Source organism: Puma concolor, chromosome C1 (genome assembly GCF_028749965.1).
Source record: "Puma concolor isolate L17-30 chromosome C1, mPumCon1.1.hap2, whole genome shotgun sequence".
Taxonomy (NCBI): domain Eukaryota; kingdom Metazoa; phylum Chordata; class Mammalia; order Carnivora; family Felidae; genus Puma; species Puma concolor.
The window spans coordinates 164,105,865-164,118,007 of record NC_141674.1 but is presented as its reverse complement, the minus strand read 5'-3'; positions in this window follow the sequence as shown (position 1 = coordinate 164,118,007).

Sequence of the window (12,143 nt, the reverse complement as noted above, 5' to 3'; positions counted from 1 at the left end):
CCCTCCACGTCCATCCTCTCCAGGCCAGCCTGCAGGGTCTTACCACTCCAGGGACCTCTGATACAAAGCTGGTGACTACAGGAATTGTCAGGCCCCGCCGTGCTGCCAGCACTGACCTTGCTGACAAAGTCTACCCATGTTAAAGCTTTGCTGGGCCTCCCGGTCGCCCAGGAGCTTTACGCCCTGGTCGCCCGTTGCTTACCTCCTGTATCAACAGCAAGCTTCAGCCAGTCTTGCCAGAGGACCTGGCTCTTCTGGGCTCCAGCCCCGCTCCCCAGCTGTCTGTCACTCCGTGAGGCCATGAGCATTCCAATTCTTTTAATCTGGCCACATAAACCAAGTCCCGCAGCCCCTAATCATGGCTGCTGCTTGGCCAGACTTTCCCCAGTCATGCTGCCTGGTTGGTGCTGCCTGGGCCCCGGGAAGGCAGCCGCAGTAAATCACCCCCCAGCACCACCCTCTGAGGGTGCCTATCAAGCCTCCACCAGGGATTCACTGCGCCAGCTGACGCTTACTTTCTCTGTGGGAAAGCATCGTCCAGACGGCAACAAACATTCTGAATGTGCACAGTTATCAATAAAAGTGTCTGAGAAGGCAACCCCCCCCCATAGACTGAGATTGATTTACTTACAAATTATAATTAGGTATTACTGGAATAATCTGTTACGGACATTATTAAATATACACAAATACAAATGAAAGCAAATGAATTAAACAATATTTTTACACTTGTATTTATGGTACCTTTCTGCTGTCACTAAAAGATGGAAATGTCCTTAGAGGTCTATAATTAAATATGCCTCATTAAAAAAAAAATTAACAGACGTTAGCTTGGGGAGCAGTTTTAGGTTTATAGAAAATTTGAGCAGAAAGTATACAGAGTTCAGATGTACCTGCTCAGGACTTTCCCCTCCCCAGTGGCCCCTATTAATAACGTCTCATATTAGGGTGATGCATTTTCTATAAAACTTGAGCCAATGTTGATACATTATCATTAACTGAAGTCCACAGTTTACTTTAGGATTTCCTCTTTATGTTGCACATTCCACGGACTTTGATAAATGCCCATTACAGTCTCCTTACATTACAGCATCATATAAAATAATTTCATACCCTAAAAATTCCCTGGGTTCTGTCTAGTCATCCCTCTTCCCGCCTCCCACCCACTAATCATTTGCTGCATTAAAAAACCTTGGTTAACCCTTTATGGAAAAAGTGGATTTAAAGGTCCAATTCTAGTTCATGCCTTGCTTTTGTTTAAGTTTGTTTGTTTGTTTAGAGAGAGCAAACACAAGCTTCAGCAGGGGAGGGGGAGAGAGAGAATCCCAAGCAGTTTCCTCACTAGCAGGGGCAGAGCCTGATGCATAGCTGGAATTCATGAACCGTGAGATCACGACCTGAGCTGAAATTAAGAGTCAGGTGCTGAACTGACTGAGCCACCCAGGCGCCCCACACACCTTGCTTACGAACCACCTGACTGGCATTATAGAAGATGTGGCCTCACAAAGGTTAGTGACTACAGGTGGGGAAGGGCAGTAATGGGTGCATTTAGCAAATCACAGTAATTGTTTCCGTGCCATTCATCTGTTATATAAAGGTCTTTATGAAATTTGGCTGGTAAATTTCTCTCCTCCTGAAGTCAATCATTTACTCATACAGGCTTATTAGAAACTGATACATTTTACAATTTTAATAAAGGGCCTAGGTGCCCCCCATTCTAAAATACTTGGGACGATTTCAAGCAGATTCAAAATTCCCCTCCAACTTTTTTTTTTAATTTTTTTTTTTTAACGTTTATTTATTTTTGAGACAGAGAGAGACAGAGCATGAGCAGGGGAGGGGCAGAGAGAGAGGGAGACAGAATCTGAAACAGGCTCCAGGCTCTGAGCAGTCAGCACAGAGCCCGACGCGGGGCTTGAACCCACGGACCGCGAGATCATGACCTGGGCCGAAGTCAGACGCTTAACTGACCGAGCCACCCAGGCGCCCCTCCAACTTTTTAAAGTAGTACAGATATAGGAGTTTTTATAGACAGTAAAACTTGTTTTCTTTAAAACTAAACCACTGGCTGATACATTTCTAAACATTTCTTAAGTATTTTCAACAATACTTTTTCCATAGTACAAATTTCTTTTCAAAGTCTGTTTCTCTCTCACATTAAAATATCACTGTACGTTAGAGTGACAGATTAAGGGAACTTACTAGTTTTTTAAGGGAATTTAATAGTTCTAAACTATTGGATAGGTAGCACAGTGCTAACTGCCACTTATCACAGAAAAGATGAGCAAATTTAGAACACTTGCCTTTCCGAAAAAGAAGAGTATACATTGGAAGTTTTCTTTTTTTTTTTTTTATGTTTATTGTTGAGAGAAACAAAGGGCGCACAAGTAGGGAAGGGGAAGAGACGGAGGGAGACAGAATCTGCAAAGCAGACTCCAGGTTCTGAGCTGTCAGTGCAGAGCCTGACGTGGGGCTCGAAACCACTAACTGTGATATCACAACCTAAGCCAAAGTTGGACACTTAACTGACTGAGCCACCCAGGTGCCCATGAAGGTTTTTTGTATTAAAGATTTTATTTTTAAGTCATCTCTACACCCAGCATGGAGATGGAACCCACAACCTGGAGATCAAGAGTCATACACTCCATGGGGCACCTGGGTGGGTCAGTCAGTTGAGCGTCTGACTTCAGCTCAGGTCATGATCTCATGGTTCGTGGGTTCGAGCCCTGTGTCAGGTTCTGTGCTGGCAGCTCAGAGCCTGGAGCCTGCTTTGGATTCTGTGTCTCCCCCTTTCTCTTACCCTCCCCCGCTTGCACTCTGTCTCTGTCTCTCAAAAATAAATGAATTAAAAAAAAAAAAGTCACACACTGAGCCAGCCAGGCATACCTATATGTTCAATGTTTTAAAAAGCTTTAAGTTTAGTGATATCTTTAAGTACTTTAACACAGATAATAAACAAGTCTTTGCAAATTAAAGATTTTCATAGTCTTCCCCATCTCCTAGATTCTGTTTATGAATTTTATTATTGTTTTGACATATTTTACATTTTATATATATTTAACTTTTGTCATTTAAAAAAATTTTTTTAATGTTTTATTTATTTTTGAGAGAGAGAGAGAGAGAGAGAGAGAGAGGTGGGGGAGGGGCAGGGAGAGAGAGAGAGAGCGGGGGGGGGGGGAGGGGCAGAGAGAGAGGGAGTCACAGAATCTGAAGCAGGCTCCAGGCTCCAAGTTGTCAGCACAGAGCCTGATGCCGGGCTCGAACTCACACACCGTGAGATCATGACCTGAGCCGAAGTAGGACGCTTAACCGACAGAGCCACCCAGGCACCCCGACTTTTGTCATTTTTAAGACCATACTGCAGAATGTTGAATTCGTGACTCATTAGGGTCTATGACACATCATCATTTTTCAAAAACACTCTTGGGATATTTTAGCAAGTACCCCTGTCAACTTTTAAAGAATGGTCTTCCAAAAAATAAAATAAAGAATGGTCTTCCAATTCAATCATGTATGTATTTTTAAAGTTTGTTTATTTTTGGAGACACAGAGAGACAGAGCGCAAGCAGGGGGAGGGGCAGAGAGAGCTGGAGACAGAATCTGAAGCAGGCTCCAGGCTCTGAGCTGTCAGCACAGAGCCAGACACGGGGCTCGAACCCACGAACCGTGAGATCATGACCTGAGCTGAAGTCAGATGCTTAACCGACTGAGCCACCCATGTGCCACCAGTTCAATCATATTTTTAACAGCATCTTCATAAAGTACTTATTTTAAAACTAAAGAAATTAATCAGGAAATGTAGCCTTTCCTGCCCCCTTCCAGTGTCCCCCACTTCCGCAGGCTGAAAGCATGGACACAAACATTCACAATTAACCAGATCCCACAGGGGTTTCCTGTGGGTGCAGAGACTAGACACGGTCAGGACCACCTGAGTCTTTGGGTTTACCCCATTTCCTGGTTATGGCATTAGGGTCTCACTTCTCCAGCTGTACTGCCTTGTCTGACTGAAGTGAAATTCCTGGATCTCTTTTATAGGAGGGAATGATGTTTGGAAAACCATTTGCCTTTGGAAGCACCTAAGGTCTTCACAAGGTAACCGAACTGGTACCTGACCAATAAAGCAAGGTTTAATCATCAGTCAGAGCCATCAGACAGAGTGAGCAGAGCAAACACCTTCCATGTCATTAAGTTCATTCCCTGAATAAATAAAACCTACAGCCCACATGAACTTCCCCGAGACACTTATTCTGAGCTCACCTGCCAGCTATGAATTTAAACTGCTGTGCCTTCTTCACTCGCCCAAATGAAAGCTCCTTAGGGGCACCATAAACCAACAATTACATCAAACTCCTCTGGAACTGCGTTCCCTTCCACCACCTCTCTCTGACTGTTATCCTGGAAACTCATGATTAACTGACTGCCTCTCAGTTCCTCCTTTATATGAAGAGAACACAGTGTCATGTTCCCAGGAAATATCCCAACGGAGAATAGGTGTGCCTGCCCATATTGGATATTTTCCATTCACCCCTCTAGTCCCGGGGGCTGACCTGTATGGGCAAGAGGGTGGGTTTCCTTGTCCTATGGCTCCTGACTGGGCTCAGACGATGGGTGGTACTGGAGGGAGAGGAGTAAAATCAGGATATTCATTCTTCACCCCACTGGGTCACCACAGCTTGGCATCATTCTGCCTCTGAAGGTCACCGCTCCTGCCAGAGGTCTCTCCTGGAACCGAAGCTACCCTGTCCTGGTTCGGGCTCATATTCCTTCACCTTCAGGCCCAGAAGCAGTAATAACTCCGTGCTGTTTCAGCCTTGGGGCATGGCACCATTCCTTGTTCCTCTTCCTAAACACCTTTGTAAATAATTCCTTTTTTGGGCTTTCCTATATGATCTCATTTGAGAAGATATGTCTCCTGATGAAACTGCCTGATATCCTGGCCACACAGCAGCTATGGTGTGAATGCCACTCTTTGGAAGTTGATATGACACTAAAACCAAAGAGGAAAATGCATGTGAGTAACGGACGCGCTGCTGCTGCTGCTGCCGCCAATAACGACAATGAGCTTTTCTTGAGTTAAGAGTCCGATACCATGTGCATTATTTTACACAAATGAATTCACTTTAACCTAGAACACCTTCATGAAAGTGGTGGGTTAAGATGATCCAAAGATGAGCCCAATGACCCCTGCCTACTGATATTAATACCCTACGTGACCCTCACACTGGATGGACTTAGTGACTTGCTTCTAATGATTAGAATATGGCAAAGTAATGGAATGTCACCTCAAATAACAAAGGCCATATATGATAAACCTAAAGCTAACATCATACTCAAAGGCTAAAGCTTTTCCTCTAAGACCGGGAACAGGATAAGGATGCCCACTCTGGCCACTTTTATTCAACACAGTCCTGGAAGTCCTAGCTGCAGCAATCACATGAGAAAAAGAAATCAAAGGCATCCAAATTGCTTAGGAAAAAGTAAAACTGTCATTACTTGCAAGTGACCTAACACTATACATAGAAAACCTGGAAGACTTCACCAAAAAACTATCAGAACTAATAAATGAATCCCACCAAGTTGCAGGACACAAAGTTAATATACAGAAACCTGTTGTATTACTATACCCTAATAATGAACTAGGACGAAGGGAAACTTAGAAAACAATCCTATTTACAATTGCATCAGTAAAAACAAAATACTTAAGAATGGATTTAACCAAGGAAATGAAAGACTTGTACTTTGAAAAATACAAGACACTGATAAAAGAAATTGAAAATGACACAAACAAATGGAAAGACATCCTGTGTTCATGGATCAGAAGAATTAATAATGTTAAAATGTCCATACTGTTCAAAGCAATCTACAGATTCAATGCAAACCCTATCAAAATACCAACAGCAATTTTCATAGAACTAGAACAAATAATACTAAAATTTATATGGAACCACAAACAACCCCAAATAGCCATGGCAATCCTGAGAAAGAAAAACAAAGCTAAGGTATCACAATCCCAGATTTTAAACTATACTGTAAAGCTACAGTAATCACAACAGCATGGGACTAAACCAAAAATAGACACATAGATCAATACAACAAAACAGACAGCCCAGAAATAAACCCAAGCTTATGGATGATCAATTACTCTATGACCAGGGAGGCAAGGATACACAATGGGGAAAAGACAGTATTATCAGTAAACGGTGTTGAGAAAACCGGACAGCTACATGGAAAAGAATGAAACTGGACCACTCTCTTACATCATACACAATACTCAAAATAGATTAAAGACCTAAATGTGAGACCCAAAACCATAAAACTCCTAAAAGAAAACATGGCAGTAAACTCTTAGATATGAGAGTATTGCTAACAGCAATATTTTTTTTTGGATCTGTCTCCTCAGGCAAGGGCAACAAAAGCAAAAATAAACAAATGAGACTATGTCAAACTAACAAGGTTTTGCACAGTAAAGGAAACCATCAACGAGACGGAAAGGCAATCTACTGAATAGGAGAAGATATTTGCAAATGATGTATCTGATAAGGGGTTAGTATCCAAAATATATAAAGAACTTACACAACTCAACACCAAAAAAACAATCCAATTTAAATAATGGGCAGAGGACCTAAACAGACATTTTTTCAAAGAAGACATACAGATGGCCAACCTACACATGAAAACATGCTCTACACCACTAGTCATCAGGGAAATTCACATCAAAATCACGAGGGGCGCCTGGGTGGCTCAGTCGGTTAAGCATCTGACTTCGGCTCAGGTCATGATCTTGAGGTTTGTGGGTTCAAGCCCTGCATTGGGCTCTGTGCTAACAGCTCAGAGCCTGGAGCCTGTTTCAGATTCTGTGTCTCCCTCTCTCTGCCCGCCCCTCCCCGACTCATGCTCTGTCTCTCTCTCTCTCAATAATAAATAAGCATTAAAAAAAAATAAAAAAAAAAAACCACAATGAAATATCACTTCACACCTGTCAGAATGGCTATTATCAAAAAGATAAGAAATAACAAGTGTTGGCAAGGAAGTGGAGAAAAGGGAACCCTTGTGCACTATTGATGAGAATATAAATTGGTGCAGCCAGTGTGGAAAACAGCATGGAGGTTCCTCAAAAATTTAAAAAGAGAACTACGGGGGTTACCGGCTGGCTCAATCAGCAGAGCATGGGACTCTTGATCTCAGAGTTGTAAGTTCAAGCCCCACGATGGGTGTAGAGAGTACTTAAAACTAAAATCTTGAAAACAAAACAAAAAAAAAAACAAAACAAACAAAAACCCCCAGAACTATGGTATGATCCAGAAATTCCACTTCAGGGTGTTTACCCGAAGAAAATAAAAACACTAATTCAAAAAGATATATGCACCCTTATGTTCATTGCAGTGTTATCTACAATGGCTAAGATATGGAAGCAACCTAAGTGTCCATTGAGAGTTGAATGGATAAAGCAGATGTGGTATGTATATATGTGGGTATATATGTGTGTGTGTATATATATATATATATATACATAAACATACACATACACACACATACACACACAATGAAATATTATTCAGCCATAAAAAGAATGGATCTTGCTACCTGTGACAACATGGATGGACCTAGAAGGAATTATGCCAGGTAAAATAAGTCAAACAGAGAAAAACAAATACCATATACTTTCACTTATTTGTGGATTCTAAAAAACAAAACAGAACAGAAGCAGATTCATAAATACAGAAAACATACTGGTAGTTGCCAGAGGGTTGAGAGGTAGGGGGATAGGCAAAATAGGTGAAGGGGATTAAGAGATACAAACTTGCAGTTTTAAAACAAATAAATACAGGGATGTAAAGTACAACAAAGGAAATGTAGTTAATAATGTTGTAACAACTTCATATGGCGACAGATGGTAACTATACTTATCGTGATCATTTTGTAATGTGTATAAAAGTCAAATCACTACCTTGTACATCTGAAGCTAATAACCTTGTTAACTATATTTCAATTAAAAATAAAGATCAAAAACATTCTAGTAAATTTGCAGCCCCATGCTAAGATTTAAATTTCATCATATTCAACTCTTACTATTTTAAGTTGTTTTGGAATAAGGTGTGGTACAAATAAGTAAAATATTCAGCTTTTAAGAGCTGAATCCTTTCAGGGGTGCCTGGGTGACTCAGTCAGTTGAGCAGCCTTGACTCTTGATTTTGGCTCAGGTCATGATCTCACTGTTCTGTTCAAGGGATCAAGCCCCACCTCAGGCTCCACCCTGACAGTGCAGAGCCTGTTTGGGATTCCGTCTCCCTTGATCTCCGTGCCGCCGGCCGGCGGTCCCCAACCCTTTCAAAAATAGACAAACAACAAAAAAAGCTGAGTCCTTCAGTTCTGGAAGCCAGTAAATCCACTAACTATGCAATGACCACCCACTGAGTGCAAAGCTGTGGACCAGATTTTTTCCTCCCCACATACACCCTAATTTCCAGTACAACCCCCGGCCAATCATGTTATCCTACATAGCATTCCCTTTCCTCCCTGCATTAATTCAGAAGAGAGAACCCAAATCATTCAAGGTAACATATAGCCTTTAACCAGATCTACCTGAACCTCAAAAATTCTCTACAAAGGTAAGTATAATATTTTCTTCTTTTGCTATTTGGCACCACGGAGTCCGGATGCTAGTTAATTGAGGCCATTCACACCAGCAGAAGCTCAGGGGTGGAGTCAACCCGGGAACAAGTCAAGAGGCAGCATGCACACCAGAGCAAGGGTGTCAGTGTCAGGATAATCTGGGTTCTGGGGTTCCCCAGCTGAGTGATCTTGGGGCAGGTTTCCTAAGCTCTCCAAGTCACAGCTCCCTCACCTATAAAATGGGGACAATTATCTATTTCGCAAAGTTGCTGTGAGAATTAAATGAGATTCTATAGGTGCAAGGGCCCAGCCTAGTCATGGCATTCGCTTTATCACGTGGTAATGAGTACGAAGAATGTGCCAACACGGTGGTGAAGCAAGCAGTTCCCGCCACGTGCCTCTCCCTCTAAACTGGGGCTACTACAGTCTAGGGGCCAAGACAGGTGTTAAACGAGTGCTTAAGGTACATAACTAATCGTTATAACAAGGGAAGTTCTAAGCCACCATAGCCTAGTGTAGAGTTCCCAGCACGGTAGCTATGAAATGGTAAGCAGATATATGGATTAAACAATATTCTGCTCTGCTAAACTTGTCTTTATCTAGTCAGTCTCCATGTCCTCCTACCTCCCTCCCTTCTCCTTACTTCCTGCATCATGACATTTCTAGACCACCTTCATCTTCAAACAAAACTCAACGAACCATTTTCTCTTATTAACGCATTTATATCAAAGCATACATGACGGCAAAGGTTTATGAGCAGAGTACCTTTGCCTACGACTAACACCAGTATCTTCATTTTAAGCTACACCTTGGCATTACCCAAGGAAGAGGGTATCTCTTGTAGAATTTTAGGTTTTCTTTTTTTTTTTTCTTCTTCTTTTTTGTTTTGGTTTGGTTTTTGGAGAGACAGAGTGCTCGAGGGGGGTAAGGGGCAGAGAGAGAGAAAGAGAGAGAGAGAGAGAGAGAGAGAGAGAGAGAGAGAGAGAGAGAGAGAATCCTAAGCAGGCTCCACGCTGAACACAGAGCCTGACACAGGCTTGATCCCACTACCCTGGGATCACCACCCCAGCCAAAATCAAGAATCATACGCTCAGGCAACCAAGCCACCTAGGCACTCAGGTTTCCTTTCTTTCTTTCTTTCTTTTTCTTTTTCTTTCTCCTATTTTTATTTTATTTATTTATTTAAATGTTTATTTTTGAGACAGAAAGAGCACACATGAGCAGAGAAGGGGCAGAGAGAGAGGGAGGCAGAGGATCTAAAGCAGGCTCTGTGCTTACAGCAGACAGCCCAACGTGGGGCTTGAACTCATGAACTGTGAGATCATTACATGAGTCGAAGTTGGACATTTAATCACTGAGCCACTCAGGTGCCCCCATTGTTTTTAAGTTTATTTATTTATTTTGAGAGAGAGAGAGAAAGCACAAGGGGGGGGGGGCAGAGGAAGCCAGAGAAAGAGAGAGAGGAAGGGAGGGAGGGAGAAGAAGAGAGAGAGAGACAGAGAGACAGAGAGAGACAGAGAGAGAGAATCCCAAGCAGGCTCTGCATTGTCAGTGCAGACCCAACATGGGGCTAGAACTCACTAACAGTGAGATCATGACCTGAGCCAAAGTCAGATGCTTAACTGACTGTGCACCAAAGCGCTCCATCATTTTTTTTTTTTTTAATTAAAAAATATTTGGACCTTTTTCAGCTTCAAAGTATTTCAAATTTACAACTAAGTTGCAAAAATTAAAAAAGAATGTTTCCAGATACACTTCACCCGTCTTTCCCAAATGTTAACATTGTACACAATTATAGCCCACTTATTGAATCTAGAAAATTACCACTGATGAAATATTATTCAGGTTTTGACCATTGAGAGAAGTATTGGTGTCTGAGAGAGAGCCAGACGCATTCTGGACACTGGCCTCAACGGCGATTTAAACCAGTGGACAATTCAGGATATCATTAATTTTGGGCTTCCAATGATGAAATAACGGGTGGGGGCATGTATGTTACCTTCATAATTTCCTTTTGTGTATATACCAATGCTAAAATTTACGTGGATCTTTGAAAGATGTACACTGAAGAGAGTTCTTTTTCTGGCAAGTATTGGTCCCAGGGCACAGGTACTCTGCTGAACTTTGGGGAGTCAAAGATAAGATTCCTGTTCTACTTGTGTGCCACTACTCTGCTCCTCTTTAGAGGGATTATCACATTTAATCTTTACAACAACCCTAGGAGGTAAGAATTCTCGTTATGCCTATTCGAAGCAAAAAAAAAAAAAAAAAAAAAAGAGGCTTTAGAGAGCTTGCAAGGAAACCAGGCAGCTCCTTGGTTTAACTTCCATGCCACACTGTGATAACTGCTATGGGTATGTTTTCAAGTCTGGAATAATATATTGATATAGGAAATCACTGGTCCCTGTTTTATATAAAACATAACCCGTGCATATTACCATAGAAATGGCTTAAAACGAAAGACAAATATATAATAAACCTTCAAAAGACGGGTATAATTAGGAACCAAAGTTTGTCAATAGGAAGGGTTTACACGTTACTTCACCTTTTTCCAGAAGCACTGTTGTCCCTGTTAAGAGTATGTCAAGATGCAAATGTGTATATGGGAACGGTGGAGGAACAGAAACAGCCTAAAGTCAAGGAGGAACGACTTCCTCAGCCTAGGACATCAATCCCTGAGAGTGCATATTCCCACCCTTTTTGCTTTTATTCAGAGGGATACACAACCTTGATATTTTAACCTATGATCAAGTGGTTATTACATTGATCATACCTTGTGGTTGTTTTCAAATGCACACATTCTAGTACCTGGGGCGTCTGGGTGTGTGTTAACTTTTCTTTAAGAGTCCTGGCGCTTTCTCAGCTGGTCCAAGCCTGGTAAAGAGAGTTAGCCTTGGCGATGGAGTAGAACCTTCTTCACTTTCTCCAAATGTTTACTGTGATCCTGCCGTGTCTGAGGATGTGGGTACCTGATAAGCCCATCCCCTCTTGAGGCGAAACTACTGAAAGGACCCCACCCGCGTGGAGGGGCGGAACGACATCTCCCCACGGGAAGAGCCGCACCGTTGTCCCCACACAGGGGACGGGGAGACGGATGCACTTGCACGTGGGCCCCTGTGGGTTCCACTCTCTTTTGAAGTTCATTTTTAACACCAATTTTAATTTAAGGTGTCTCAAAGCTGGACCCCCTCTTTTGAGAACAGAGGAGAGGGCGATGGGAGAAGGCTTTCCTTCGGACCCCCAGCGGCGGGGAGCTGGCGAGCGAGGATGCGGGGTCCCGGGGAAAGGGCCCTCTGTCGTACACACCTTCTAGTTCCCGCTCCTCTGCAGCAGCCCGTCCTGGACCCCACCGCCGCGTGCCTTCACTGCTCAGGGAGCGGACACAGGGACCCACGAGCCCCAGCCACCTAGCACCCCACTCTCGCCACGCTCCTCTGGGCGACCGGGGGCGGAGAGGGGCGCAGAGCTCGGGAGAAAGGCTGGGCGGGCGCGACGCCCGGAGGAGAGGGCGAAGGGCCGGCGGCGGCCTC